This window comes from Hyaena hyaena, unplaced genomic scaffold, assembly GCF_003009895.1.
Source record: "Hyaena hyaena isolate Hyena2069 unplaced genomic scaffold, ASM300989v1 scaffold_848, whole genome shotgun sequence".
Classification (NCBI taxonomy): domain Eukaryota; kingdom Metazoa; phylum Chordata; class Mammalia; order Carnivora; family Hyaenidae; genus Hyaena; species Hyaena hyaena.
Window position 1 is genome coordinate 319,525 of NW_024081479.1, and position 17,526 is coordinate 337,050.

A 17,526-nucleotide genomic window follows, 5' to 3' on the forward strand; every position below is an offset into this window, starting at 1 on the left:
TTATATCATATTGATTACTTTTCACTGAGAAAATATTTCCCAGAACAAATCCCATTAAGTCAGTTCAATACCTTTGATTTTTCTACACAGCTATTAAATCTATTTCCAAGTTACTCATTTTCAGTTAAATTGAGCTATAATTATCTTCATCTGAAAAATAATTTTCTGTATAAATTTCATAATGATGATTTGTGTTATCAGTCAACTTAAAAAATCCATATCATGGTTTAATAATTATAGCTTCTGCCATTGTAAGTTATCTTTTGTGGTCATTATTTCTATATTCTATGAAGTTCACTTTTCCTGGGGTGAATTTTCCAGACCTATATTTTGTCAAGAATGCTCACTTGATTTTTCCATTCATTTTAGTCAATGAGTAATTCCACTGTGTGCAATTTAGATGTTGTCAGTTTTATTTTTTTCTGTTGATTATACTGTAGTTATGAATCTTACTCCACAAAGTTAGGGAAATAAGAAATGACATATTACTTTATGGAATTTAAATCAAATTAAGTCCAATTCAGAGCTTACATTATATGGGTTCCTTCCCCTGCAAAGGATCTGGTCTTTGGTAGAGAAAAATATTTTGTGAGTCTCCTCCCATGTTTAATGGATACCAGTGTGCTTCTATCACCATGTGCTGTCCTTCCAGAGAGTAGGCCACACATACGTCCAAGCCCCAGACCTTCCTAGTTTTGGGAATCTCCTCTCTTTCACTACCCTCAAAGGCATTGGCTCCTGCATGGCCTTTCCAGAAAACAGCCTCCCAGGCTCTCCTGGGTGAGATGCATACAAATTTCTTTTCCCCTTATTTCATCCAGGTTAGGATTAGAATGTTTCAAGAGAAGTTTAGGTGAAAACAAAAAGCCTAAAAGAAAATGTGAGAACTAAAAACAGTGGGTTTGGTGGAGGAGCACAAATTTCTCCTTTTTTTTTTTTTAATATTTGTATTTATTTCTAGGAGAGAGAGAGAGACAGCATGAGCAGGGGAGGGTCAGAGAGAGAGGGAGATACAGACTCTGAAATAGGCTCCAGGCTCTGAGCTGGCAGTCAGCACAGAGCCCGACGTGGGGCTCGAACCCACAAACTGCGAGATCATGACCTAAGCGAAAGTCGGACGCTTAACCGACTAACCCACCCAGGCGCCCNCCCCCCCCCCCCCCCCCGCCCAAGACCACAATGAGAGAGGACTAGTGAGTACACAGGTGGTTGTTATTCCATTCTCAGAACTTTTCCATCTCTTGTGGAACGACATGGCAGGCCATAGGTATTTGGACAGAGCCTCTGATTTCTAGGCTTTTCCCTCTGCGGGATTTCATGCCTCAGTCTTGTTCCCTCTGCACTGTTTTGCCTACCTAAAGTGTATTCTTTGAGAGCTAATTTCAATCCAGCCAGAGACAACTTCTCTGTCTGATCTTGTCCACTTTGCTCTATTCATTCCTGCCATCCACAAGTGCCTCCTGCCATCCTTTCTAAAGCTTTCCTCCTCATAAAGGACCCAAACAATACAGTTGTAAACAAATAAAACAAAACAAAATGCAAAATCCTTGTCTCTTTACAGAGTTGCAGGGTTGAGGATAAATTTACATTAACCCTGGGAGGTATGTGTGAGTGTCCGCATTTTGCAGAAAGATGAAATGACTTGCCCAAGGTCACACAGGAGGAGGATGGAGATAGGGAGGAGGATTGGAATTCAATTCTGGCTGGCTCTTTAGTTTCTGCCAGCTGCATCCCATTACCTTCTTAACCCCACACTCCATTAAAAGTTCCTATCACATGGCCAACAGACACATGAAAAGATGCTCAACATCACTCGTCATCAGGGAACTACAAATCAAAACCACATTGAGATACCACCTCACACTGGTCAGGGTGGCTAAAATGAACAACTCAGGAAACAACAGATGTTGGCAAGGGTGTGGAGAAACAGGAACCCTCTTGTGCTATGGTGGAAATGCAAACTGGTGCAGCCACACTGGAAAACAGTGTGGAGGCTCCTCAAAAAATAAAAAATAGAACTACCCTATGACCCAGCAATAGCACTACTAGCAATTTATCCCAAGGATATAAGAGTGCTGATTTGTAGGGGTGCATGTACCCCAGTATTTATAGCAGTGCTTTCAACAATAGCCAAATCATGGAAAGAGGCCAAGTGTCCATCAACTGATAAGTGGGTAAAGAAGATATGGTTTATATATACAATGGAATACTACTTGGCAATGAGAAAGAATGAAATCCTGCCATTTGTAACAATGTGGATGGAACTGGAGGGTATTGTGCTAAGTGAAATAAGTCAGTCAGAGAAAGGCAGATATCATATGTTTTCACTTATCTGTGGAACTCGAGAAACTTAACAGAAGACCATGGGGGAAGAGAAGGGGAAAAATAGTTTCAAACAGAGAGGGAGACAAACCCATAAGAGAACAAACTGAGAGTTGATGGGGGGCAGAAGAGAGGGAAAAATGGGTGATGGGCATTGAGGAGGGCACTTGTTGGATGAGCACTGGGTGTTGTATGTAAGTGATGAATCACGGGAATCTACCCCTGAAACTAAGAGCACACTGTATACACTGTATGTTAACTAACTTGACAATGAATTATATTTAAAAATATTCTTTTCCCAGGGGCGTCTGTGTGGCTCAGTCACTTAAGCGTCTGACTTTGGCTCAGGTCATGATCTCATGATTCATGGGTTCGAGCCCCGCACTGGGCTCTGTGCTAACAGCTCAGAACCTGGAGCCTGTTTCTGATTCTGTATCTCCCTCTCTCTCTGCCCCTCCCCTGCTCATGCTTTATGTCTTTCAAAAATGAATAAACATTAAAAAAAATTTTTTTAATTCCTATCACAGGCACAATCCCCTGTGCCTGTCATCCCTTCCTACATAATTGTTATGCTGTAGTCCAGCTACTTGGGAGAGAGGTTCTTAACTTGGGGCCTGGGAGTCCAGAGGGCTGTGATCTTGGATAGGAGAGCTACATTTTTATATTCATTAATCTTTACAGAAATCTGATTTTTCTTTCCATTTTGAATATAGATGACAAGTCACAGTAGAATTAGCAGTACCTTCTGACTTTGTCATTAACAGAAATCACAGATGTTCCCCTATCACATTACAGTTGTTGCAAAATATCTTGAAATATTTTGAAATATCTTGCAAATATGACATATTTTGTATTCATCACTACTTTGAAACTGTGCAGTTATTAGATAGGTAGTGAGATCTTTAATTTGTGAATTCATATTTGATAACTGTGTTTCAGTATAAATGGTTTCTTTGGTAATTCTGGTATGTGATGTTATGCACTTATAATCATTATTTTGAGAGGGGCTTCCTAAAGGGTCCATGGCACGAAAACAGTTGATAACCCCTGACTTGATTTTTCCTGAACTTAGGGGTGCTTCCTCTGCCCTCTGCAGGCTCCTTCACTGTCTGCTGAGTTCCTCCTCATCCTTCAGAGTATACTTCAAGGGTTTCCACTTCAGTAAACTTTCCCAAAGGAGCTCAGTCCAGAATGGAATTTGATAACTAGAGTGCCCGTGACCCCTCTTGCTTGGCCCCTGTTCCACCTGAACCCCAGGCAGCCAATGCAGGAGTTACTGCAACTTTATTTCTTTGGCAGTGCAAGGAGCTTGCTTTGCTGGTGGTCCTTTATGGAGTCAGAGCTTGAGAAGGGTCTTATTGAGGCTCCAGGTATGAGAGTCCTGACTGCTTGGGGGCCCAGGGAACTGTGGACAGCACAAAGCTGGGGAGAGGACCTACCTCTCCTCTTTTGAGTGGAATCTGGTGTTTTCCTGGAGCCTGGGGCTGAGCTAAGGAGACATCAACACAGGGCCCTGGGGCAGATAAGCCAGGACGAGAAAGCATGGGGGTTACATGGGGAGCATCTTTTGTTCCCCTAGACCATGAATTTTTTGAAATCTTTTCTGTTTTGGCACACTACTCAGAACCCAGAATCTGATATCATGTATGGCAAATGGTGGATACTCAGGAAAAGCCTGATGAATGAATGCATGAATGAATGAATATGAGATTATACCTGTGGGGGTAAAGGCTTGAAGGGCTTTGTAGGGGCAGGAAGTCCTGTGCAATGTGACTTAATTTATATTCATTCATATGACAAATATTACTGAATGATTACTATGTGCCTGGCATGGTTGCTGTGCTGTGGACACAAAAACCCTGGCCCTCCTGGAGCTTATAGTGTCTTGAGGAGATTCTGCAGGTGGTAACCCTGTGCTTATTCTTGACCTCTTGACTTGGTTAGACATTCCCTCTGTGTTCCCACAGCCTCTAGTTTTCTTCCACTATGCTGCTGATCACACTGAGATATAACTATATTCCTCTAGACCATGAGACCCTTGGGGACAAAGCCATATCCAATTTAGCCTAGGTCCCGATACTAGCAAAGGATCTGGGGTCAGTACCTTAAAGTAGGAGTCAGTAGATTATACTGAATGAATAATAAATAAGTATCCAACGCGGTCCATCTTATTCTATGGGGGTCCATAGATCCCATCCAGGGGAATCTCAGCTCTCCTGGGAATAAAAGTGCTTGTTCTTTCTCTTTTTCTGGAAGGCTTTCCCACCTTCTAGTTGAAATGAAAAAGTAAAAATCGGTGGCTCCTTCCTATACCTTCCTCCACTAGCCAAACATCACCCAAATAAAAAGAAAAGATCTCTATTGCTCTCTGGACAAGGCAAAGTTATAAATCTCCTATGTCAGGCAATGTACTTTCCATGGATTAACTTATTTCACTCTATGAAGCAGATAATATTAGTCATATCATATAATGGAGGACATGGAAGTTCAATAGGGACAAACGATTTTCTCAATATTGTAGCCTCTAGGTGACTGAGCTGGGATATGAACCCAGATCTGGTCTCCTAAGTCTGTGCATTTTGTATGACACCAGAGTTCTTCCTACTCATTTGAAGTATGGGCCACCCCAGGAGACAGGTCAAGAACTACGAGTTAAAAAGAGAAAAGGCATGGATTCAAAGACAATAGATGTTAACACAAATTTTCGATAGCTGCTTTAGAGATGACAAATTATGTGGAACTGATAAATATTTCCCAAAATATACTCTTCTGAATGTTTTGGGGGAGTTTTAAAATATTTGCTAATTACTTGAATACTTGGGTTTTCAGTTTAATTGGTATATTGGTCTCCTAGGACTGCCTTAAATTACTACAACAGAAACAACAGAAACGTATCCGCTCACAGTTGAAAGTCCAGGTGTCTGAAATCAAGGCTGATTTCAATTGGTTCTTCCTGGAGGCTGAGAGAGACTCCTTCTATACCTCCCTTCCAGCTTCTAGTGGCTTGCAATAGTCCTTGGTGTTCCTTAGCTTGGGGCTGCATGACTCTTCTCTGCCTCTATATTCACATGGCCTTCCATTTACTGTCTCCGTGTCTCAAATCTCTTCTCTTTTCTCTAATAAAGACAGCTCCACTCCACTTAGGATGGATCTCATCCTAAGATTTTTAACTGCCAAGATTGTACTTTCTAATAAACATCACATTCACATGTACGAGGGTTAAAACTGGAAGTTTTTGGGAGACACAGTTTAACCCACTATAATCGGAATGCTTTTTTTTTTCAAGTTTATGAACTTGAGCAGCTTTATGTAAAGGATCTTCCTAAACACAAACTTCCCTGCAAATTCTCTCCTGACCTTCATCAGTAATGGTACTTACTTCTGTCAGCTTTTCAGAGCATGCAAAACATCTGGTACTTTGATTAATTCTTTTATCTGTCCTGGGGTTCTGTGAGGTCAGCCATTTTATGGATAAGGATCAGGTGTAGGAGGGGAAGTGACTTGATACTCATTTCTGGTTGAGTTAGGATTTGAACCCAGGATGTCAAGGCTCTTTCCTTCAATTGTCTGCTGCTGCACGTAAACTTCAATAGCTGTTATCAGTTTGTGCAGATTCATTTATGACTTACATTTGCCCTTAATTTTATTTAATGTGCACCTTTCCCTCGTCATTAAAAAAAACCTCTTCCCCCAGCTTTATTGTTATTTCCCTTGTTGATTATATAGTCTAAATACTTAATTAAAAAATAAACTTCCTTAGGTTTTTTAAAGAAGGTTTTAGTTTTAAGTGATCTCTACACCCAATGTTGGCCTGGAACTCTTTAAAAAAAATTTTTTTTAACGTTTTATTTACTTCTGAGAGAGAGAGAGAGAGAGAGACAGAGTGAGCAGGAGAGGGTCAGAGAGAGAGGGAGACACAGAATCGGAAGCAGGCTCCAGGCTCTGAGCTAGCTGTCAGCACAAAGCCCGACGCGGGGCTCGAACCCACAAACCGTGAGATCAAGACCTGAGTCGAAGTCGGACTCTTAACCGACTGAACCACCCAGACGCCCCTGGAACTCTTAAGGCAAAGATCAAGAGTCCCATGCTCACTGACTGAGCCAGCTAGTAGCACCTAATTGATTGATTTATTCATTAATTCAACCACTATTTACTGAAGCCTTACACTGTGAGAAGCCCCAGGCTGAACTGATTTAGGTGGGTCACAGAGATGAACCAGACCACCTTGGTCCCTGTCCTTGAGGACAGTAAATAGACAGTGAACATATAGTGTGAGCAGTCTATGGGAGCCCAGGGGGCTTCTCACCCATCCAAGGGTCATGAGAGGCTTCCTGATGTTGGAATTGGGTCTTAAAGGATAGATATATAGGATGCAATCTTATTCCTTTAGTATTGGTTGTTAGAATTAAATATTAGGATGGGCATTTGATACCCATCTACTGAATGTTATTATGTTATTAGCTTTCTAGCACTCTGGAAAAGTGGCCTAACAAATTGAAATAACAGCTTTCATCACAAATGGCAGTAACTTCCATTTGTTCAGTGTTTGGTCATTTACAAAACATTTTCACATTCCTTATCTCATTTGCTATCACAAAAATCTCTTTTTTGAATATATTTAAAACATCTTTAATTTGAGGAGTGCCTAAGTGGCTTAGTCAGTGAAGCAACTGACTTTAGCTCAGGTCATGATCTTGTGGTTCATGGATTTGAGCCCGGCTTTGGGATCTGTGCTGACAGTTCAGAGCCTGGAGGCTGCTTTGGATTCTGTGTCTCTCCCTCTCTCTCTGGCCCTGCCCAGCTCATGCTCTGTCTCTCTTTCTCCCTCTCTCAAAAATAAATAAACATTAAAAAATTAAAAAAATTTAATTCCAGTATAATTAGCATACAGTGTTAATTTAGTTTCAGATATACAATATACTGATTCAACAATTCTATACATTACTCAGTGCTCACCATGGTAAGAATACTCTTTATTCCTTACGTGTTTCACTCGTTCCTCCACCCCCTCCTCTGATAACCATCAATTTGTCCTCTACAGTTTTCTCTGTCTGGTTTTCTCTTTTTTGCTTGTCTCTTTTTTTCTTTATCTTGTTTCTTAAATTCCACATATGACTAAAATCATATGGTATTTGTCTTTCTCTAACTGACTTATTTCACTTAGCATAATATTCTTCAAATCCATGTTGTAAATGGAAAGATTTCATTCTTTTTTATGGCTGGGTAATATTCCATTATCTATCTATCTATCTATCTATCTATATATCTATGCAGAATCTTCTTTATTCATCTATCAATGGGAACTTGGGCTGCTTTCATATTTTGGTTATTACAAATAATGCTGCAATAAACATAGGGGTGCATATATCTTTTTGAATTAGCGTTTTTGTTTTCTTTGGGTAAAACCCAGCAGTGGAATTAATTACTGGATCATATGGTAATTCTATTTTTAATTTACAAAAAGCTCTTTGAGAATGCTTTGTTTATATTCATGCATTTTTCATGTTTATCTTAGCTAAACTCTAAAATTATAATTTAATTTTCCATTAAGATGATTGCAGAAGTTTAAAAATTAAGTTATGTAATTTTGGAACTTGTAAACATTCAAACTGCACTGTGGTAAACCAGGGCCTGATTTCTGATCCTAATTTGTCCTTCTCTTCCTCTCTCTGGGTCTCAATTTTCTCTACTATAAAATGGGCATGTAAAGGAAGCTTAGGATGAAGGATTAAATGAGGTAATGCATCTTTAATGCCAGCACAGCACCTGGTTCATTGAAAATTGGTTGTCCTAACATGGTCTGTAATGTCCATTCTTCTGCAATTCTAATGTGATTCTTTTTTTTTTTTGCAAGCAATTCTTAAAGAAATAGTCCAGCCCACACATGTGTGCCAATGCTCTTAAAGAGATGCCTTGAGAGAAAGAGGAGCTCAAACAAATTCATTAACATAGTGGAGACAAAACCATCTCACAGACCCAGTTAATCAGATAATAACAGGCAAAGGAAACTGTTTTGACACTGTCATTTGTCCTTGAGTTTGTTTAGGGTTGCAGAAAAAAAAATTAGATGTAGTAGAAATAATCAACAGAAAATAAAAGTGACAATGGCTAAAACTACATGTGGTAAAAATTTATTATGGATGGAAAAGCAAACTGAAGGATCCCATGTTTGTTGGTAACATTAAACATTGCAAAGTTGTCCCCTGGGAAAATTCCACTTGGTAGAAATAATCAACACAAAATAAAACTGACAATGGCAATTTGCTTCCAGGAAAAGGTGGAATTGGTGGAAATAATGACCAGAAGCTTCATAATAGTTGAAGCAATAATCAGTAAAAATTGGTAAACATATAAGATAACTGATGAATCTAATCTTTCTTGTAAAATTGATAGAGAAAAGAATATATCTTGATGAAAATTGAAGGAAAAAACTAGAAAAGTTAGAAATTGTTTAACTGTGCTATACAGAAAATTTATCAAGGAATTAAATTGGCTTCATGGAGTTGATTCCTTAAATACTTTAATAAATCTATGAGTAATGATCTAATTCTGAGTAAAAAGTTTACATGCCAACAGTTGGCAGGAATTTGGAGAATTCTCAAATTAGATGAAGGGTTTGTACTCACTTTACAGTCTCCAAAGCACTCTCATACTCATCGCTTTATTGGATTCTCCTAATAACCTTTTGAAGTGACAGGGCAGGAATTATTCCTTCCATTTTACAGATGTAAACACTGAGATTCAGAACAAAGGGCACCCAGCATGTTCATGGCAAGGTCTAATTTAGGATAGTCTGGTAAAGGGGCGCCCGGGTGGCTTAGTCGGTTAAGCGTCCGACTTTCGCTTGGGTCATGATCTCGCGGTTCGTGGGTTCGAGCCCCATGTCGGGCTCTGTGCTGACTGCCAGCTCAGAGCCTGGAGCCTGTTTCAGAGTCTGTGATTCCCTCTCTCTCTGACCCTCCCCTGCTCACGCTGTCTCTCTCTCTCTCTCTCCTAGAAATAAATAAAAACATTAAAAAAAAAAAAAGGATAGTCTGGTAAACCTTCTCATCCCTGTGCCCCTAAATCTGATAATGCTTTACTTGCTAGCCAGACCAGACCCCTTCTAATTCTCATCTTCAACCCCCCTACCCCCCACCTCTTCCAGTAGAAGAAGTGGGAAAAAGAGGAGGAGGGGAGTAGAGAGGGTTTAGAAGAGGGCCTGGGCAATGCAACACTTAGGGAAGGGAAGGGACTTCCCTGTCACATAGCCAACATGTCACAGGCACTTTTCTTACTCTTCTCAGAAAAGGGAGGGGCACCTGGGTGGCTCAGTCGTTTAAGTAGTGTACAACTTTGGCTCAGGGCATGGTCTCGAGATTCACAGGTTCAAGCCCTGCTTCTGGCTATGTACTGACAGCTCAGAGCCTAGAGCCTGCTTTGGATTCAGCATCTCCCTCTCTCTCTGCCTTTTCCCCACTCATGCTATGTCTCTCTGTCTCTCTCAAAAATAAATGAACATAAAAAATTTAAAAAAAAAGAAAAGGGAGCAGAAGGACTATGATTTGTGGTGTGTGTGTGTGTGTGTGTGTGTGTGTGTGTGTGTGACTGGGATTTTAAGCCTGGACAAATACGGTGAAAATAAGATAGGCAGTTTGAAAATGACAGTGCCTGGGGCACCTGGCTGGCTTAATTGGTGGAATGTGAAACTTTTGATCTCAGGGTTGTGAATTTGAGCCTTATGTTGCGTGTAGAGATTACTTTAAAAAAAAAAAAGAAAGAAAGTGACCGTTCCCCATATATTTGGGGAAAGTGAGTCATAAGCAACAGGAGTGTAACTAGAGTTAGGTGGGGTGAAGCTGAAGAGGTTACCTGCATTAGGGCTGTATACCACATTAACTTCTGATATAAGGAACCTGGCCTTTGTCAGGTAGACTTGAGGTTCTCCAGTGGGCTAACTAGTGGAGCTTGAATGTTCTAGTGTTCAGAACATCAAGGAATAACAGTACATAAAATATAAAATACCATAATTAAATACAGGATTTATGCTAAATCAGAGATCATTTGATGCCATATTCCATATGCTAGGAGAGTTGGACACAGAAGAAGAAAAATTATTTTTTTAAGTATAAGACTTATTCAGTCAATAGACAATGTTTTAAGTAGAGCTTTGCAGACCCTTTACAGTAACTCTGTTCCTCCCTCCTCACTCCCCATCTCCACAGAGATCTCTGGCCCAGAGATTAAAAAAAGCAGTGCTATAGGAATTCAGATATAAGGAAAATTAATATGCCTAAAATACGTTAGAGGGAAGGTATGATTTTGGCTTGAGTATCAAGAATGAGGAGAAAAGGAAGAAATGGCTTTGGTAAGACCAGAAGGAGTAAAAATTTGAGAATAGACAATGAAAATACAAAACATTCTTTCTAGTAATTTAATGGTCTTTTATTAATTGTAAATAACCACCATTATTTGTTTTCATAGTGGAACTGTTGAGCTCACAGAAAACCGGGACAGGCCTCATCCCGGAGCACCACTGAGGGCAACAGGAAGCCGTGGTAAGCTTTTAGGCAGCAAAGAATGGTTGTTGGATTTTGGAAAATTTTGAAAATAGTCTTGTAACTTAAAAAATTATGTGCTCTTTTAAACTGTTCAGGCAATAATAAGAATGACTTGAAATCGGGTGACACCCTTTCCTCCAAGATAATCACTAATAATATTTGGGGAACCTCTTTGCTTAAGTCTATGTTCCTACAGACGATTATCTCAAACTTCACATAAATTGGACCATTTTTTTTTTTATGTTTTATTTATTTCTAGGAGAGAGAGAGACAGCGTGAGCAGGGGAGGGTCAGAGAGAGAGGGAGTCACAGACCGAAAGAGGCTCCAGGCTCTGAGCTGGCAGTCAGCACAGAGCCCGACGCGGGGCTCGAACCCACGAACCGCGAGATCATGACCTAAGCGAAAGTCGGACGCTTAACCGACTAAGCCACCCAGGCGCCCCATAAATTGGACCATTTTAAACATGCTGTTCTGTAATTAATTTGTTTCCCTTCAGAATAAGTTGTGAATAGCTTTTCATGTCAATAAATAGATCTACACCATCATTTCAAATAGCTGCTTACTATATTGTTTGTATATACAAATGGACAATTTACTATACCTCCGTAATCAACAACCTCACATAACCACCTGTGCACTCATCTTTTTCAAAATGTTTCATTCTCTTTTTAAGGTAAAAATTTTAAAGTAATGGAGCCCGATCAAAGAGCAACCTCCTTTCACATTTGCATTTAAGTTGCGAAATCGTCCTCTGATTTGCAGGGAGACCAGGAGGGAACTGCTGAATTGGGGCCGGTGTTGACAGTGACAACGGGGATGACGATGAGTACAGACTCACAGGTGATCTAGCCCATCCAGGCCTATCCTCAGTGGGTTGGCATATTCCTTCCTTTTTACCTCTCTTTCACTTCTTTTTCTTAACATGGAGGAAGAACTGAGAACTGCATCTCCCAGCATTTCGCAGGCACCACCCCCTGGGAACTCTAATCCCGCATCTGAGAAGGGTCCGGAAGGAGGGCGGGAGACTGTGGGGGCATGCTGGGAAATGTAGTCCAGTAGGGTGCGGGGGCAGCGGGGGTGTGTGTGTGTGTGTGTGTGTGTGTGTATTAAAGAGGTTGGAGACGCTGCAAACATTACTACTTGGAGAAGAGAGTTCGGGGCGACCTAACTTTCCTCACAAGTGATTTTTGAGTTTACAAAAGCCGCTAGGGGATGGTTGACTTTACTACATTGTCCGTGACCAAGGAAGGCGCGGCCCCTCCGCATAGGGCGCGCGGCTGGAGGTGCAGGCCGCGCAGGCCTGGCGCGGGCCGGAGCAAGGCATGCCGGGAGTTGTGGTCCCGGCGCGCTGAGGCTGTGGGACGTGTCGCGGCGCCGCGCAGGCTCCTCCTTGCCCGCCCTTCTTAGCGGTCCCCCGCCCCCTCCCTCCACCTCCTCCTCTCTCGCCCGCAGCCGAGCGCCCCCTTCCCCCACCCGTCGGGCTCTTCGTTGGCTACTGCAGAGGATTCAGAGCCGAGCTTGAGGAGGAGGCTCTCGGTCCCTGCGCGCCATCCGCCACCTTACTGGACACGGGCGAGGGAGTGAGAGCGTCGCCGCTGTAGCCTCCAGAGAAGACAAGGGCATCGCCGCCTCCGCCGCCGTTTTCGCCTGCAGCGGCTCGCCGGTGAGGAGACCTCCCCCCTTCCTGGTCTGCTCTCTAGGAGCCTGGGCCGGTGGTACTTACAGAGAATGAGGGTGGGGGCTGCGGAGCCCCCGAGCGGGTTGGGGGAAGGGGTTTGAGGTTGCGATGGAACGGCGGGTTGGCAGGGGAGACTTGTCCAGGCGCGGGGTGGGGTGAGGGTGGGACTCAAGCAGGTTGGGGGGGCGACAAGGGAAGGGGACTTTTAATAACGATTGACCTGATATGGGATAGGAGCGTGAGCTTGGGAGGTCGGGGTGGAATTTGGGATGGTTTTGGGCGATATGCATGATGAGGCTGGAGTGGGATGGCTTTTAATGGGGGAGGGGACTGAATGAGGGTGATGGATTGGGGTTGGGTTGGAGCAGTTGACAGCTTGGGGTCTCCAGCCGGGGTGCAAGGTGGGGAGATGATTTCAATAGACAGTGGGATGTTAGGGTTGGATAGGACACTGGGGGAGGGGTGTTAATTCAGGAGGGCGAATTTAGGATGGACCTAGGGCATATTGAAGGAGGTGGTAGGAGCTGGGAGTAAGGGACTTGGCGTGGGTTGAGACCTGACCATGAAGTGGGCGTTTGCCCTCTGGGGGTGGTGGAATTTTGTGGAGACTTATGGAATAGCGTGGGTTAAGAGAGCAGAGGAGGTAGAATTGTTTTTTTTTTTTTTTTTCCTGGAGAGTGCTTATGGAGGTTGGAATAGGAGCTTGGTGGGGGTGGGACTTTCAATGAGAGGAGTATGATGGCAGGAGGGGGGTAAATTACAAGTTAGGCCCAAAATGAGCAGGCTGCGATTGAAATTGGAGGGGGGCACAAGGGATGGGATTTAGGGTGATTTTAGAACCACTGGAAAAGGCATGGTGGCTCTCTCGGTGCCGGGTTGAGTCAGAGGGCTCAGAAGACGCTGCTGGGTTGGACACTGTGAAAAAATAGTGGCAGGTGGTGCACAAGGTTGAGGGGATGGTATCTTGAAGAAAATGTTCCTTGGCCAAGGTGGCGGAGGGAGTTTTGGAAAAGGAGTGTCTGCGATGAACTGGTAGGACTGATGGTGAGGTGGCAAAGAGGCTGTTTAAGGAGTGGGAAACCTGGAGCTAGGTATGGATGGGGCAGGGAGGATGGAGTGGGGCAGTGAGCAGGGCTGGGAAGAAGTGGGTTGGATGATTCTAGAGAGGAAGAATTCTGATGTCTTCTGAGAGACACAAGGGGGTAAGGGGTTGTGCTTAAATGGACAGCTTTGGAGGCTGTGGTTGGGGGAGGGACAGTAATCAGAGGGGACTTTGCAGGGGACAGAGAAGGTACAGTAAAGACTTTCTTTCCTAGAGGATGTCTTAAGCTGTTAATTCGATCTTTTTGTTTCATTTATATGAGTAGCATATTTGGAAATAAATCAACCCAAAGGATAAAGTTATGAGGGGCTTCAGTTAAAATTAGAATTAAGTGTGTGTGTGGGAGGGTGTTTTCTATTTATTTATCATAAAAAGAAAGTTTTAGGAAAAAAACCTATTCCCAGACTAAAGGTGAAAAAGATAAATATGGAATGCGATAAGTTATCTTTCTGTATGATGTCTCTGCCTGTTCCTTCCTACCCTCCCCTTGGTGCATTTAAAAATTAGTCCCGGAATTTGGAATTAAATAGATTTGATGAGTTTGAGTTATTTAAGGGAGCATTCATTGCTTGAGAACCCATAAATGAGACTGAAAAATATGAGGCTGAATTTATTTCTTCGGCAAAGTGCATGTATGTAGAAAGAGCTTAGGCCTTTTTTTTTTTTTCTCCTCTTAAAATTGATTGTCTGAAGACTTCATTTATTGGTGTCCTGGTTTGCAAGGCAATTAGGCCCATCATTGTATTGCAGGCTAATAATCCTGAGGTGAATCTTGGCACCACTGCTTTATGTAAACAGAGAGAAGACAGGAAATACGGAAATGTCATAAATATTCATTGGTGAAATGGTTTGGTATTGATGAAGTTTTTCGTTTGATTCTCTTTTGACATTACTTGATAAGATTTAAAATAATTGGACAATATTTCTATAGATTGAATTTTCTTCTAAAGGAGTTCACGTGGTCAGAATTCTGTCTGATGTGGATAAACAAAGCATATACAATCATATTTATTTTGGTTTTCTTTTAGGGGTTGGTGTTGATGTAGACACATTGCATTAACTGCAGAAACAATGTCTTCATCTATTCATCAGCAATTTTATTTAAAGCTTCATGATATGCTCATTTTTATGGCAGAATGGTGATGCTGGAATGTGTGATGGGTGTGACGGGGGAACCGCTTCAGGGAAACAATTTTCTGCACTTAATTGCATTAACTATGATATGTTAAACATGAAGTAGCTGTTGATTAGAGCTCAGATGGCTAAAACATGAGGAGGGATGTAAAGAGGATGAAATTGGCATCAACAGGATCAAAATGATTCTTTTTTTTTTCCCCTCAAGCTTTAGAGTTCAGCTGGTAAACAAACCATTTTCTTTGGCTTTCACAGTTGAGCACGTAAAAATGCCCAATACTTAGAATCCTTTTTTCTTTTTTTTTTTTTCAGTAGTTCCAAAATGGGCAGAATGGTGGAAGATTTGACTTAACCTTGGGATTGAAAGTGTTTTGCTATAAGGAAGCTTTGTTACAATAAAAACCAGGTTTGAGGAGTTACCTGTAATTCAATGAGAGTGTAATCTAACTAATGCAATCATTTCTTCTTATAACTTTACTCTGAGGTCCAGACGTTGCTTTTGTGCATCTGCAGCCTTGAGCTAGAGGTGAGATATTTATGTTAAAACTCTAGCTTTTGAAAGCTCAAAATGAAAAGTAATCACCTGAGAGAAATGTCTTGGTGGATTTTTTCCCCACTCACAGCTGTGGGCACCTGTGCAGTAGAAATGTATATAAAGTGTTTGATTCTTGGGGCGCCTGGGTGGCTTAGTCGGTTAAGCGTCCGACTTTCGCTTAGGTCATGATCTCGCGGTTCGTGGGTTCGAGCCCCGCGTCGGGCTCTGTGCTGACTGCCAGCTCAGAGCCTGGAGCCTGTTTCAGTCTGTGACTCCCTCTCTCTCTGACCCTCCCCTGCTCACGCTGTCTCTCTCTCTCTCCTAGAAATAAATAAAAAATATTTAAAAAAAAAAAAGTGTTTGATTCTTCTCATATTCTGGTCAGAAGGAGAGAGCAGATGGAGGTGCTGATAGAATGAAAAGCCTATGAATTTATGGATGGAGAGTCCTGGGTTCAGATCTCCATCCCACCAATTGATAGCTGAGTGATTGATTTCAGTAATGTCATTAAAAACCTTCATACTTAGTGGTAATGGTTGCACTACATTGTGAATGCACTTCTTCTGAATTACACACCAGATATGGTTAAAATATTAAAAACAAACAAAAACTTTTATATTTGGCAAGGCTGTCAAGGGAAACAAATCAGTTCATGTCCTGAAATAACTTTATGCCTTGAAAATGCCGTACATATATGAACTATTTGTTCAATATTTATTTACTTATTACCTGCTAAGTGCCAGGGGAAATAAAAATGAACAGAAAACAGTTGTGAAAGAGTTTTCATTGTTGGGAGAGATAGATGATTTAAATCTAGTGAGAGGGAAGCCTGGGTGTCTCAGGTGGATGAGCACCCAACTCGTGGTTTCGGCCCATGTCATGATCTCCTGGTTTGTGGGATTGAGCCCTGTGTTGGGTGCTGCATTGACAGCGTGGAGCTTGCTTGGGATTCTTTTTCACTCCCTCTCCTCCCCCGCTTGTGCTTTTGTTCTCTCTAATAAATAAATAATTTTAAATACAGTGAGAAAAGTGAGCATAACTTGGTATAGTTAAAGGTGTGGCTTCTTTTTTTTTATTTTTAAAAAATGTTTTATTTATTTCTGAGACAGTGTGAGCAGGGGAGGGTCAGAGAGAAGGGGACACAGAATCCAAAATAGGCTCCAGGCTCTGAGCTAGCTGTCAGCACAGAGCTCGACGCAAGGCTTGAACCCACACACTGGGAGATCATGACCTGAGCTGAAGTTGGACGCCCAACCGACTGAGCCCCCCAGGTGCCCCAAAGGTGTGGCTTCTGAAGTGAGTCCACCATATACTGCTAGCTGTGTGACCTTGGGCACAATGGTCTTATCTGTAAAGTGGGCATAAGACAGCTCATTTTAATTTCGTAGGATTGTTTTGAGGATTAAACAAAATATTCCGTGGAAAGTATTTAACACAGTGGGTGGATTACATAGTACCTATTAAAAAAGATTAATTGTTGCCATTATTATGAGACAAGAAGATACTAGAATGTAAATAGCCTTGTGTGTCCTACCATTGAGTTCTTGGCATTATGATGTTCTATAATTTATTAAAGAGGAATTACTTTGTATTATCATCTCACAGTTTATCTTACTGTTTACATGTTTATACTGTAGTCTAGGGACTTTAATCAGTAAAGTGCTAAACATGTTAGCTGAAGCTTCCTCATCTATAAAATAAGAAGAAAAACTGCTCTGAAGGTTTAAATGACTTGTTTAAGATCACAGTAAGTGGAAGAGTCTGGGTTACAGCCTCCAAATTCTGATTTCCCAACACTATCTTCTTTTTAAATTGCAGAATAAATTGTATGTATAAAGGTGCATGAAATTTACAGGTTTATTTTAAAGCATAACAAATTGAAGACCTGTCTTTTCCTACTCAGATTAAAAAGGAAATTTCTAGTACCTCTAAAGCCTTTTGTTATTCTCTACCTGATTGAATCTCTCTCCTTCTCTCTTCCTCATAAATAACTGCTTTCCTGAATTTTGTGTGAATCATTCCCTTTCTTGTCTTTATAGTTTTACCAAACAAGTGCATATCCTAAACAATTTATTTTTTTACTGTTGCAGTTTTGTATAAATAGAATCATAGTGTAAGTATTCTTCTCTGGCTTTATTCTTATAATTCTTATTTTTCTTCCTACCATTAAAATAGCATGCATGTGGTAGAAATTAGAAATTATGAAAAGTGCAA

The 17,526-nt window shown here is 41.5% G+C and overlaps 1 protein-coding gene across 2 annotated transcripts in view; it reads left to right on the plus strand.

Annotated features, from left to right (window-relative positions):
• The first annotated feature begins 12,300 nt into the window (after positions 1-12,300).
• FAM168A (family with sequence similarity 168 member A) overlaps positions 12,301-17,526 on the plus strand; it is a 200,126-nt gene continuing 194,900 nt past the window's right edge. For both annotated transcript variants that reach the window (XM_039219900.1, XM_039219902.1), the window contains exon 1: positions 12,301-12,526. The gene's annotated coding sequence lies outside the window, so the exon portion shown is untranslated. The remainder of the gene's footprint in view (positions 12,527-17,526) is intronic.